General features: G+C 55.9%; 1 pseudogene; it reads right to left on the bottom strand.

Annotated features, from left to right (window-relative positions):
* Nucleotides 1-4,761: 4,761 nt before the first annotated feature.
* On the bottom strand, nucleotides 4,762-12,953 carry LOC131094053 (Fc receptor-like protein 2; annotated as a pseudogene).
* Nucleotides 12,954-13,175: the final 222 nt, after the last annotated feature.

Raw genomic sequence — 13,175 nt, 5'->3', positions numbered from 1 at the left:
TGGTGGCACTGTGTGGGTGGGTGACAATGAGGGGACAGGGATCATGGAGAGAGGTTGGAAGGACCCCAGAGAAGGGGGGCCCTAGGGCAGCATCCACAGCCCCTGACTTGGGCAGGGCTCAGCCCCCAGTGGCCATGGCTCACAGCCCTGGGAATCTGTTGGAGGGTCCTGCAGGGATGTTGGGGGTTCTATCAGTGGTCCCCTCCCTGCCGGGATTGGGGATCTAGGGGCTCAGGGTTTTGGTGCAAGTGGGGTGGGTCAGGGATACTGGCGGGGCATCAGGGATACTGGGGGGGCCTGGGGAGAATTGTGTATCTGGTGGTGGTTCAGCAGTGCCAAGGGTGGATGGGGGCCCCTGGGTCTCCAAAGTCACCCCTCCAGTTTTCCTTTGCAGATGCCAGGAAGCACCAGGAAAGGTGAGTGCAGCCTCAAGCCATGATACACCTTTTACCCAAACACCCAGCACCTCCCATCCCCTTCCACACAGCCCCTTATTCCCACAGGGCTCCCCCAGACCCCCTGGCATCCCCAGTGGAGGATCCTCAAGCGATGCACATGGAGCTGCAAAGGCAACCGTGGGAATCCAGTGACATCTATGACAACCTACACAAAAAGTTGTGATGCTTTGTGAAGCGGGAGGCACTGGGTGACTCTGGGGGTGCTCCCTCCATGGCTCCTGTGGTTGCCCATCCTTCCAATGGAGGTGGTCATGGGCCAGGGGAAGGCTACACAGGGCACCCTGTGCTCCCCATTTCCTCTCCCAGTACCCCCAAGGGCTCCCCCATCCCTTTGGTCATACCTGTAGGGGCTCCCCAGCCCCATCCAAGTGCCCAAGTACCCTCTGGGACTGCCCCATTCTCTCCCCACCGTGCTTGCAGTACACCAAGGGCTTCCCCATTCCCCCTCCCACTACCCCTGTCCCATCCCACTGTAAAAGGGGGAGTCGGGGAGAATTCTTGCTGAAAGGTTTCTCAGAGGAAAATGAAGCACAAACATGGGAATATCTGACAACTGTTTATTGATAAAGAAGGGTAAGTGTCTTTACCAAAGGGGGAGAGAAGGGAGTAGAAAGGGAAAACGATAGAGACAGAAAGAGAAGATAGGGACAGCGTTACTGCAAGAAGCCCGGGCGCTCTGTGGGCATCAGCTGGGCAGATGGAGTGTGTGTGCTGCAAGCCAGGGCGAGCCCACGTGGTTTTTGTGAGTGGCTGGGCGTGATTTCCAAGGACGGCACCTGCGTGTCTCTGGCATGGGCAAGCGATGGCTGCAGGCTGGCTGCCGCGGGCTGGCTGTGGGCTGGTGCTGCAGCACTGGTGGCTCTGGGCTGGCTGCTGCGGGCTGGGGCTGTGGTGGGCAGGCGTAGCAGGCTCAGTGCTGTGGGCAGCACGGGAAACACAGCAGAGGCGGCGGGTGGGTGCAGGCAGCATCCACTCTGTCGGGGAGCAATGAAGGAATATGCAGGATGTGCAGGAATGAGCTGCCTCGTGGAAGCAGCAAAGCAGGGAAGAACGGGTGCAGACAGGGAAGAAGGACCACCGAAAGAAAAGGCAAGGGAGGGGAGTGTCGATGATATTTTTACCGGATGTCCAGGAGGCATGATGCATCTGACCCCATCTTATCTGAAGGCTAATTAAGTACTTTATTATACTATATAATTCTATATTTTATTACATTACATCTAAACTGAATCTGCCAAGCACTCAACTGCACTTCACTGAACACAATCTCATGACTGTCAGCAGACAGTCCCCACACACACATCTGGATTCAATTGGTCAGTTAATCAAAACACTCGCAATTACCAATTCCCTTCAGGTAAACAATCTCCCACAATGCATTCCATTTGTGAAAATCACAGGAGCAGAAAATGAGATAAGAATTGTTTGGATAATTTTTTGCTTCTCTCACTGCTTCTCTCAGGTTCAGCGAATGTCAATCCCACAGGCGAGGAGGGCCAAACTGACCCTCTGAGCGAGACCCTAATCCTCCAAGAAACCAAAAGCAAAATGCTCCTGTTGTGTCACAGTTACCTGCTTTTCTTTGCAAAAGGTCCTCCTACAGTTCAATTTCCCAGGCATTTTTTCCCAGACATTTTCCCCCAGCATCTGTCCCACCAGCCAGTGGGGGGTCACTCACAGCCCAATCACTGAAGCTTTCTCTCCCCTCATTCTTGATTGCGTGAAGCCTCACTGGGGAAGCGCTTCCCAGCACTTGTACAACCCACAGAGTAATTTTTCACCTCATGTGTAGCATATGTTAAGAAATAAATCAAAATCAGATTTGTTCCTCCTAACCCTCATGTGCTTAGTGGCTCTGCAATCCCCCTCCCAGTGCTCCCACTAAAGTGGTTTACTGGTGCCCATCCCAGTTCCAAGGGGGCACAGGACCTGGTTCCCTGCTCCTGGGACAAAAATGCAGCTCTTTGGTTAAACTAGGCAGAAATGGTGTTTCTTTGTTCAGCTCTATCAAGGAAGCTGAACAAGGTGGGAACCTCCCTTGGAATGGAAAATACAACCCCAATCTCTCTGAACTATTACTACTTTGAAATTACAGGCCTTTTAGGCAAAGATGTGGGAACAGGAATAACAATTCTTTACTAATATGTATTTTGAGAAACAAGTTAATGGAAGTTGACTTTCGCTGGATATGATATGAAATAACATTATTGATTATATTGTTGATTAAATATTGTGATGTTGTTACTGCTGGGACAGTGATGTGTATTGTGGTGTGGCTGATGTTGTTGGGGTGGCCATCCAAGGGTGGGGCCCAGCCATGGCCCAGCTCCACTGCACAGGGATGGCCATTGCCCAGCCCTGCTCTGCCCAGTCCCAGGTGGCAGCCAGCACCTGAGGGTCCCCCCCCCCGACGTTTTGGCTTTGATTCTGGCAGCTTTAGAGCTGCTGCAGAGGTGAGAATTATGTGGGGGGAAAGGACTTGCTGTAGTTTGCTCAGCCCTGCAAGAGGCACAAAACACAGAGGGACCCCAAACAGTGTCTCTGCGAGGGCCTATGATGCTTTTCAGAGCAGGGCTGGCTGGAAACCGGTCCTCCAGGGGAGGCTGTGAAAGACCCAGTCTGGAAATGCAGCAATTGATCATTTGTTCCTCTTGGTAAGGGACTGAGAGAGCTCCAGCACTACTGCAAGTCCCGCAACAATCTGCTCAACAAGCTGACCTAGACACTCCTTCTTGAACAAAACCTGCAACCTTCTGGAACCTCTTGGAAAGAATGTTTGGGCTTAGGCTGTGGCCATCAAAAAAGAGGGAAATGTTTGGAAATATCGCACAGGGGCTCTGGCACTGGCCATGGAGGAGCTCTGGGGAGTGACCCTGTCTGGATTCCAGGTGTCCCCATAGCTGCTCCATCCCTGCCCTCCTCACCTGAGGGAAAGGCTGAGGGTTTGCAGGAATTGTGGTTTAAAGCCACCAGAGGGGCTGCTGTGGAACTGAGACCTGCCTGGTGCCAGGCGCTGCCTTCCTTCCATTCGGGATCATGGAGAACGGCCACGGTGTTGCCATGGGTGTCTGACCCCGGGACACTGCTATGCTGCCGGTGGGCACTGGGATCCAACCTACTGCCTTGGCGGCTTCTACCTGCTGCCGGTGGTGGTGCCAGGACCGATTGGTGCCCGTGAGTTTGCAAAAGGAGCGATTTCCCCTCCTCCCTCTGGTCCTAGGCCGCCATGGCACCCCCTGCTGGCCGGGAGTGCTCTCTGCAGCACCCCCTGCTGGCTGGGGTTATAACTGCCACAAAAATCAACAGTGCTGAGCGGGAGGGAAAGTTTGTGTTGTTTGTTCTGTTCTGGTTTATAAACTTCCCACTGAAGAGCTGTTACTCCTTTTCTTACACTTTTGCCTTTAGGCCCCATCATTTTTGAAATTAAAAAACCTTTTTGACATGTGCCTTCTTTAGATTCCAGGACAGTTCCCAGTTTCCTTGCCACGTATTTCTCATTTAAATGAGTTGCCAACTTCTGGGTTCCAGGGTGGATGGGACAGATACTCCTAGAGAAGACATGGTCAGGGACTTGCCCACCTCATGGTCTGCCTTTTAAGCCAGCTGGGCCACCAAGTGCCCTCTCCCCAGCTGGCACGTCTGGTCACCCGACCACTCTGGAGCTGGCTTTGGCAGAGCATCACTCTGTCTCCAGTGTGCCATGGCTGACAAACGGATGGACAGACAGGGCCCTGTCTCTTCAAAAGCAAGGCCAGACCCACTCCTGTCACACACAGGTGTTCCAAAATGTCTCCAGACATCAAAGTTTTCCTGTCTCTGACACCCCACTCTGTGCCATGGCCTGATCCTGACATCCCTGGAAAAGGGAGATGCTCCAGAACCCCCAGAGGGTCTTTGTGACATCCTTGTGTTGGGAACACGGCAGAGGAGAAGTTTGGGACAGGGGAGAAGAGAATCTAGAGCCTTCTGAAGGCCACTTTGGCTATCAGAGAAAGGAAGGTCCAGGACCCTGCCAGGTTTCTCTGGTGGAGAGAATGTGCTGGAGGAAATTTCTGGGATTTGTTCTTTGTTCTTGCTTTCGCAGGAAATAATTCCTTTTGTGACCCTTTGGACACTGGACCTTGTTGCTGTTACTGTTGGTTTTATTCTGTCTCGTTGCTGTTTCAGGAAATTGTTCTTCTCTCAGCCCTTTGGCATCTTTGAGCCTCCACAGGGACGGAGAGGGGCAGTTTTTAGCAGCAGCATATACACGAGTGGGTGCCCATGGGTGGGAACCCCCAGTGCCCCCCAGTTCCCCACAGTGTCACAGCACATTCCCATAGATGTCATCGAGTTCCTGCAGTCGCCCCTGGGGTCCCGACAGCTCCGCGTAGGTCACCTGGAGATCCTGGAGGGTGGTGGCATGGGGGGACGCTGCAAGAGGCATGGGCTGTGGGATCTGGTGTGGTGACACTCGTGGGTGACATGTCCTTCTCTGTGTTTCCCCCCCGCACTCACCCCCTGCCCTCTTGGTGACCACGACGTGTGTGTACAGCATCTCCCCCTCCTCTGGGGGGGTCGGGGGATCCGGGTGAGCCCTGAGGGAATAAAGGGGATGTGGGAGAGGGAATGGGAGGTCTTGGGGGCTGGGGTAAAATGAGACAGTGTGGTTTGAGCCCCCCACTCACCTTTCCTGGTATTTCCTTGCAGCTGCAAAACAAAGAGGGGAGGGGTGACTGTGGGGTCCCAGGGCCCTGATCCCTCTCAGGATTCCTGAACACCGATAAGACTCTCAATTTCTCATAGGACTCCTAAGCATTCCTGAATCACCTCAAAATTCATGAACTTCCCCAGTGGCCCCAAACAAATCACCCTCAAGAACGCAAAGCCCAGCAGGGACAGAGACCCTCCAAACACTCACAGGGCCACTGAAAGAACCCCCAACATCCCTGCAGGACCCTACAGCTACTCCCTAAAATCTGCAGGACTCCCAGCCAAAGTCATAATTGAGCGTCTTTGGGTTGTTCCCTATGGTTCTCCAATTTCTGAACCTCTACAACTCCATGGGCCCCCCCATCCCCCATTGTCACCCACCCACATGGTGCCACCAGTGCCAGGCCAAAATGACACCCATGAGGAGGAGCAGGAACAAAAGGGCCCCATCGAGCCCTGTGGGCACTGCAAAAAACAGAGCGGGACACATCAGGATCACCCATCACCCCAGGGGTCCTGCACTCCCTGGTGACACCACCTCTGACCCCACCTGTGACCCAGGATGAGCCAGGTGTCACCTCCAGGGCCAGCTCTGAGCTCAGTGCCTAGAACACATGGTGCCCGTCCTGTCCCAGCTGGTTGGTGGCCACGCACTGGTAGGTGCCCGAATGTCCCACATCGAAGTTCCTGAGCTCCCGGAGGGGGCCCTGGGCCACCTGCTGCCTGTTGTTCAGCCAGGTGACAGGGTCTGAGCCCACCTGCACCGAGCAGCCCAGGGTCACCTTGTCACCTACACACACCTGGTGTGACAGGCGACAAGGTGTGATGGTGGCATTGGCCATGGGAACTGTGGGGACACAGACAGGGCTGGCACATGGTGAGGTGAGAAGGGGGTGCTGTGGGTGAGGTCACTCCCATCCCGAGGGTGCCACTCATCCAGGACAGTGACATTCAGGGGGTCACCCTGGGCCATTCTGTCACCGTCACTGACCTGGCACTGGTACTGGCCGCTGTCATTGTCCCCAATGTGGTGCAGCTCCAGGTGGGGGCTGGTGCCTGGCAGTGCCCCCAAGCCATCCCAGTACCAGGAGAAGGGCAGGGGACCTGACCCTGTGGCCACTGAGCAGCTCAGCACCAGTTGGTCCCTGAATGCCACCTGTCCTTCGGGGGGCTACACTGACAGGGAAACCCCTGCGGGTGGGACCCCTGCAGGAGAGGGGGACATCAGGCAAAAGTCAGGGAAACAGGGGGTTCAGGAGGGGCAGGAGGACCCCAATGAGGGACAGGGGTCACAGAGATTGGGGTGGTGGGTCTTAGAAAAGGACCCCGAGGGATGATGGGCGGTTTAAGGGAGGGAACACCTGGACAGGGAGGTGAGAAACACCAGGAAGGGTATGGGGACCCAGGGAGGGGATGGTGTTACCTGGGGAATGTGCAAAGATCTCAGAGAGGGGTGAAGGCACCCAGACAGGGGTGAAGGGACCCAATATGAGATGGAGGGAAACATGAGCCAGGAATGGGGGGACCTTGGGAGGGACCTGGGGCAGTGATGGCAAGACACAAAAAATGCACCAGGGAAGGATGGGGGTACCCATGTAGGGGTGGGGGACCCAGTGAGGGACCCGAGAAAGGATGGGGGGAGCCAGGGAGAGATTTGGGAAAGGTTGGATACCCGAGAGCAGGTGTCAGGGAGGGCTGGGGGATGCCAGGCAGTGTGGAGGACCTAAGGCATCTGTGGGGGCTCCCTGTGCCCATCCTTGCACTCACTGTGCACTGTGATGTGGAGCTGGGCACTGGTCTTCCTCACAGCCCTACCCTCGGAGCGCACCTGGCAGCTGTAATTCCCCGAGGGGGAGACCCCCACGGCGGGCACCAACAGCTGCGGGGACACCTGCAGGCCCCCCACCACCTGCCCGTCCTGGTAGAACACGTGCAGGAGGGGGGCTCGGGGCCACAGGGGGCTGAGGGTGCTGCAGCAGCTGAGATTCAGGGGGGACTCCACAGTGGGCTTGGCGGGACCCTTCAGCACTGGCACTGAGAAGAGCTCTGGGAAGGAGAGAGCAGGTGAGGACTGTGACTCTGAGTGCACTGGGAAGTGGCTTTGGGGGTGTCAGGAGATTGGAGTTCCATCCGTGGGGGTGCCCACCTTGCACTGTCACTGTCACTGCTGCTGACCGTGACTGCCAGGACCCCACCAAGCCCTCACATCACTAGTGGCCACTGTGGTGCAGCTGCAGGGGACACAGGAACAGCTCGGTCCTCCTGAGGGACCCCCTGAGATCCTTCTCCTCCCGGTAAAATCGCACCCTGGTGAGATGGTTGTCCTGACAGCACTGGCAGCGCATTTTCAAGGTGTCCCCATCCAGCAGTGCCTGTGCTGGCACCTGCAGCACCAGTGGGTCTGTGGGAGAGGAAGGTCACATCTCACTGATGAGACTGTTCTGAGGTGGGTGCCCATAGCACGGGGGACATGTGGGTGCTCTGAGGTGCTCTGGGGTGCACTGGGATGTCCCTGTGTGCAGGGCACAGGCTCTTGTCACACGAAGGGTGTGAGGCCACCTACGGAGTGGAGCCCACCCTGACCTCTCCGGGGCCACCCTCATAATTTAAGATCCCCCATCACCATCTACTAATGACACTGGGGGGCTGCACCCGGTTCTGTGTCTGTCACATGTGTAGGTGTCACTCTCAGTGCAAGTGAAGTCGTCAGGTCCCTCCTGCCACCAGCATTGCCTGTCCTTGTACCAGGTGGTGGCACCGGTGGCCCCCGAGTTCTGGCAGGTCAATGTCACCCGGTCCCACAGCACTGTCAGGAACTGGGTGGTCTGGGCACCTGCGAGTCACAGGGGACACCAGCCTGCCAGGGCCAGCAAGGGGCTGGGCACAGTGGGGTGGGGCCATGGCATCCCCCGAGGACTCATCAGTGAGGCCAATGGTCTGGATAGCAAGAGACAAGGGACAGGGTGCCGTGCGGGTGTGGCACTGCAGGGATGGCAACACCATGGTAAATGGTGTGTGGTGGCTGTCCCCAAACTGTGGGGACAGCAGTTCTTGAGGGAAAGTGAGTGTGGATGGTCCCCAAAAGATTTGGAGAGGCAGGGGGAGATGTCTGTGTCACAGCCATCCATGCACCACATTCATGTGACACAGACACCTTGGGGACAGGGACACTAAGGCCCCCCTGGACTGAGGCACAGTCCATGCTGGCCCAGGCCACCCCCACCAGCTCATGATCCCATCCCCATGATCCCATCCCCATGGCTGCATCCTGACTATTCTTGTCCCCTTTTGTCCCTGCATCCCAGTTCCCTTGTCCCTATGCCCCAAGCCACCTGAGCCCAAAGGTGCCAGTCCCCACATTCCTGTCCTCACATCCTCATCCCCAAATTCCTGCCCCTCCTCCTGTTCCCAAAGCCACCCTACATCCCCAGTCCCACGCAGGTCCACTGTGGGTTACATGGACTGGCACTGCTGGCATTGGGGACCTCAGGGGATCCCACAGCCCCCCTGTGCCCCCTCCCCTCCCTATCCCCAGGGTGTCAGGCCCGTGCCCAGGGCACTCACCCCACAGGAGCAGCGCCACCTTTCCGGCCATCCCGGTGTCTCCAGCCATGTGCACTGGCTGTCACTCGCTGCTGTGGCCCCCGCTCCCCTGGCTGGCGACTCTTCAGATGAAGGGGAAGGAAGCGAGGTCACGTCTGTCCACATGCGTAGGTGGCCCTTGGTGTGGGCAGGGTGGGGACACAGGTGGGTGGGACAAAGTGGAACATGAGGTTCCGAGGAGTGAGTGGCTCAGTGGGTTTGGGGAAGCAGGAAGGGGGTCACTGGGGAATGGGGGTGGTGAGTAGGCGAAATTTCCGGCAATGGGGGTGCCATGGGAATGGGCATCCCTGTAGCTGGGCGGACTGAGGGATTTGAGTTCATGGGATGGGGGAATGATGGGTCCTAGGAGGATTTCAGGGGATGGAATGAATGGGACAGGGTTCCTTGGGAATGGGGTCCTGAGCCATGGAGATCCTGGGGAATGTCAGTACCAGGATGGAGGCTGCAGAGAGGGTGGGACTTAAGGAATGGGGGTCCCATGGTTGGGTTCCCATGGGAATGGGGTTCCAGGGATGGGCAGTGGCTGGGTGAGCCCGTGGATCAAAGCTCCTTTCCTGGGTGCCTCATATTTTGGGGTGAACCACAGCCAGCACAGCCCCCATGAGTTGCCGGCGGCCTGAGGATCTCCTCAGACAGATTCTGAGCTGCTCTGGGTCTGTGCCCCCCAGACTCCAATGACTTTTCCCTCTCTTTATTCTATTTCCATCATTTTACCCCTCAATTTCACAAGCCCCCAGTTCATGCCTTGATGGTCCTTTGGGGCACCAGAGCAGGGAACAGCTTGGGGGAACGTCAGAGTGCGGGAAGCAGGGGTGAGGGGTTGGCAGGGAAGGCTGAGGAGGCTGTGGGGGATGTGGGTGTTCAGCTTTTACCTCCCAATACTTTCACTTTCTCTCTCTTGCAGAAGATGGAAGAGACCGTTTGACACATTTCTCACATAGGGGATATGTTCTCTCCTGGTGGGGCAAATACAGGGTGCTCCTGTCCTGGGGGGATCCTGTCCCAGAGAGGAGACACATGCTGGACAAGGGGCTCCTTTCCTGGGGCATGGCAGCTCCAGGGGGGTCCAGACTTCTCCAATCTTGCTCATCCCCTGCAGGATCTGAGACAAGAGCCACTGGGGAATGGAGCCCTGGGCAGGAAGGAGCTCCCAAACTCCTGCTCCTTGAAGTCAGTGGCCATCCAAGGGTGAGGCCCAGCCATGGCCCAGCCCCACTGGACAGGGATGGCCATTGCCCAGCCCTTCTCTGGCCAGTCCCAGGTGGCAGCCAGTGCCTGAGGGTCCCCCTTGCCCCTTTGGCTTTGATTCTGGCAGCCTTAGAGCTGATGGAGAAGTGAGAATTCTGTGGGGGAAAAAGGCCTGGCTGTGGTTTGCTCAGCTATGCAGGAAGTACAAACCACAAACGGAGCCCAAGCAGTTGCTCTGTGAGGGCCTTTGATGGTTTTCAAAGCAGGGCTGGCTGGTAATGCCCTGCTGGGGCAGCTGTGAGGGACCAGTCCAGAAATGCAGCAATTGATCATTTTGTCCCTCTCCCCAAGGGACTGAGAGAGACCCAGCACTACTGCAAATCCCACAACAATCTGCTCAACAACCTGACCTGGACCCTCCTCCTCCTCCCTGCCTGGCCATTGATGGGCAGTGGCTGGATGCCCTTCACCCACCACAGCTGCTCTCTCACTGCCGTCTGCACCTGGATGGGGAGAGAAAACTGAGCAAAGGGTTCCTGGGTTGAGACATGAACTAGAGGAGATCAGTCATCGAATCATGTCATGGGTAAAAGTGCTTCAGGATTAGAGATATGAATTGAATTTATTGCTGACAAAATCAGAGCAGGATAATTCAAATAAACCCTTCAATACACCTTCCCCTTGTTATGAATAACTATTTGGTCATTGGCTTTCTCTATTATATTGATTTTCCAAAATATTTTGATATAAGAAAGTTTGTAATCAATTTTCAACTGATTTTGATACACTACAAATTGTCAGTATTTTTACCCTAATCCTTTTTTAGACTATATATTTTAGCATCATAAATATATTATAGTTTAGGCTCTCCCAAAAAATCAAGATAGAGACAATACGCTGTGTATTAAAACATTAACTGTTTCAGAAGTAGCTAATGCCTTTATTTGTGTAACTAAGTGATAATGGTGAAAATAACTCAGATAATTTTGTGAACTAGCTAATGTTGATGTAACGTACTGGTGGACTATCTCATCTGTATGAGAAGGACACATGGAAAAGTAGCAAGTGAAAAAACATCAAAAGAAAGAATGCAAGGAGGAACTTACCACTGACACTTCGGACTGTAAAACCACAGAACAGGGAGGCCTTGTGAGGACATAAAACATATAAATTTAATCTGCAGTATGGTGTTCACTTTATGAAAATGAATCAAAGGTCAAACCAAGCAAAAGAATTCCCAGACCACGTGAACTAGAAAGAATGTTTGAATATGTTATATGTACTCTCCTGAGTATTTATTTCACCAATACAATGAAAATGTATGTATGAAGAATTGTTCTAATTATCCGTGTGCCTCTGGCAGTTGCCAAGCACTCAGCATGCTGTTTACTGTCCCCTTTATCCCTTATTAAACATTTACAAATTTTAAAGAGTGAGCCTTGTTTCTCACACAGTTTGACCAAAAATTAATTTTAAGTACAAGAGGAGGGAAAAATGTCGTGTGCTCTCCCAGCACTGGGAGGGGGAAGGAGGAGCCACATGGGATGCTGCGAAGAGGAAGAAGAGACCTCTGAGGCGAATCGATGCCCCCCAGTGCCCCCAGTGTCGCAGCACATCATCGTAGTCACAGGGATCCCGCTGACCCTCATGGGGTCCTGACAGCTCCATGTTGGTCACTTGTGGATCTCAAGAAGGGGCAGGGCTGGGGGACACCTGTGGGGGCCCTGACAGTGACATCAGTTCTGGGGACCTGGGTAAGGGGGTGACACTCGTGAGTGATGTGTCCTGGTCTGCCCCTGTACTCACCCCCTGCCCACTCAGTGCCCATGATGTGGGTGTTGAGCACAGCCCCCTCCTGCGGGGAGGTCCGGGCGGGGGTGGAGGGGGTGGTCTGGGTGGGGTCTGGGGAGGGGGAAAGGGGAGTCCCAGCCTGAGCTCCCCACTCACCTGTCCTGGAAATTCCTGGCAGCTGCAAGGGAAAGGGGAGGGGGTGACCGAGGGGACACCGAGACCCCTGAACCTTCCTGGGACCTCAGCAGCTCCAACCACCCATGGGAGCCCAAATCCCCACAGGACCCCAATTCCCACTGGATCCCTGATCTCTGCCCCCACTGTGGGGGATTCTCCTCACTCCAGGACTCCCTATCCCCCTCAATTGTTACCCACCCCAGTGGTGCCACCGGTGACAGCCCCCGATGACAGCCAGGAGCAGGAGCAGGAACAGGAGGGTCCTGCCGACATTCACAGCCACTGCTGGGGACAGAGGGGGACACACTGGGGTCACCCTGAACCCCAAGGGTCCTGAACACCCTGGTGACTCCCTGTGACCCCACCTGTGACCCAGGATGAGCCAGGTGTCACCTCCAGGGCCAGCTCAGGGCTGAGTGCCCGGAACACACAGTGCCCGTCCTGTCCCAGCTGGTTGGTGGCCATGCACTGGTAGGTGCCTGAATGTCCCACATTGATGTCCCCAAGCTCCATGAGGGGACCCCGGGCCACCTCCTGCCTGTTTTACAGCCAGGTGAAGGTGCAGCTGAGCCCACCTGCACCAAGCAGAACAGAGTCACATTGTCACCTGCTTGCACCTGGTTTGACAGTGGACCGGGTGTGATGGTGGCATTGGCCACGGGCACTGTGGGGACAGAGATAGGGCTAAGAGTACAGGGAGGGGCTGGCAGCCGGTGTGAGGGGATAGGGATTGGAGGGGATGGGTGTGATGGGGGATGTCAGGGATGGGGTCACACCATGGAGGGGTGAGGGGACACAGGGCAGAGGCACGGGGTGCCAGGGCAGGTGTCTGGGAGACATGGAGGTCCCCGGGGAGGGCACCTGAGGAGGGTCTGGGGGCTCCCAGTGCCCATCCCCGCACTCACTGCGCACCGTGAAGCGGAGCCGGGCACTGCTCTTCCGCAGGGCCCCCTGCTGGGCGCTCACCTGGCAGCTGTAATTCCCGGAGTGGGAGACCCCCACGGCGGGCACCAGCAGCTGCAGGGACACCTGTGGGCCCCCCATCACCTCCCCATCCCAGTAGAACATGTGCAGGAGGGGGGCTGGGGCCACAGTGGGCTGAGGGTGCTGAGGCAGCTGAGTCAGAGGGGACCCCACGGTGGGCTAGGGGACCCTCCAGGACCGGCACCGAGAAGAGCTCTGGGAAGGAGAGGGCAGGTGAGGACTGTGACCCTGAGTGCACTGGGAAGTGTCTTTGGGGGTGTCAGGAGATTGGAGTTCCATCCG

The sequence above is a fragment of the Melospiza georgiana genome, chromosome 28 (assembly GCF_028018845.1).
Source record: "Melospiza georgiana isolate bMelGeo1 chromosome 28, bMelGeo1.pri, whole genome shotgun sequence".
NCBI lineage: Eukaryota > Metazoa > Chordata > Aves > Passeriformes > Passerellidae > Melospiza > Melospiza georgiana.
The sequence above is the reverse complement of the archived record's forward strand: the minus strand, read 5'-3'. Positions and strand labels throughout refer to the sequence as shown.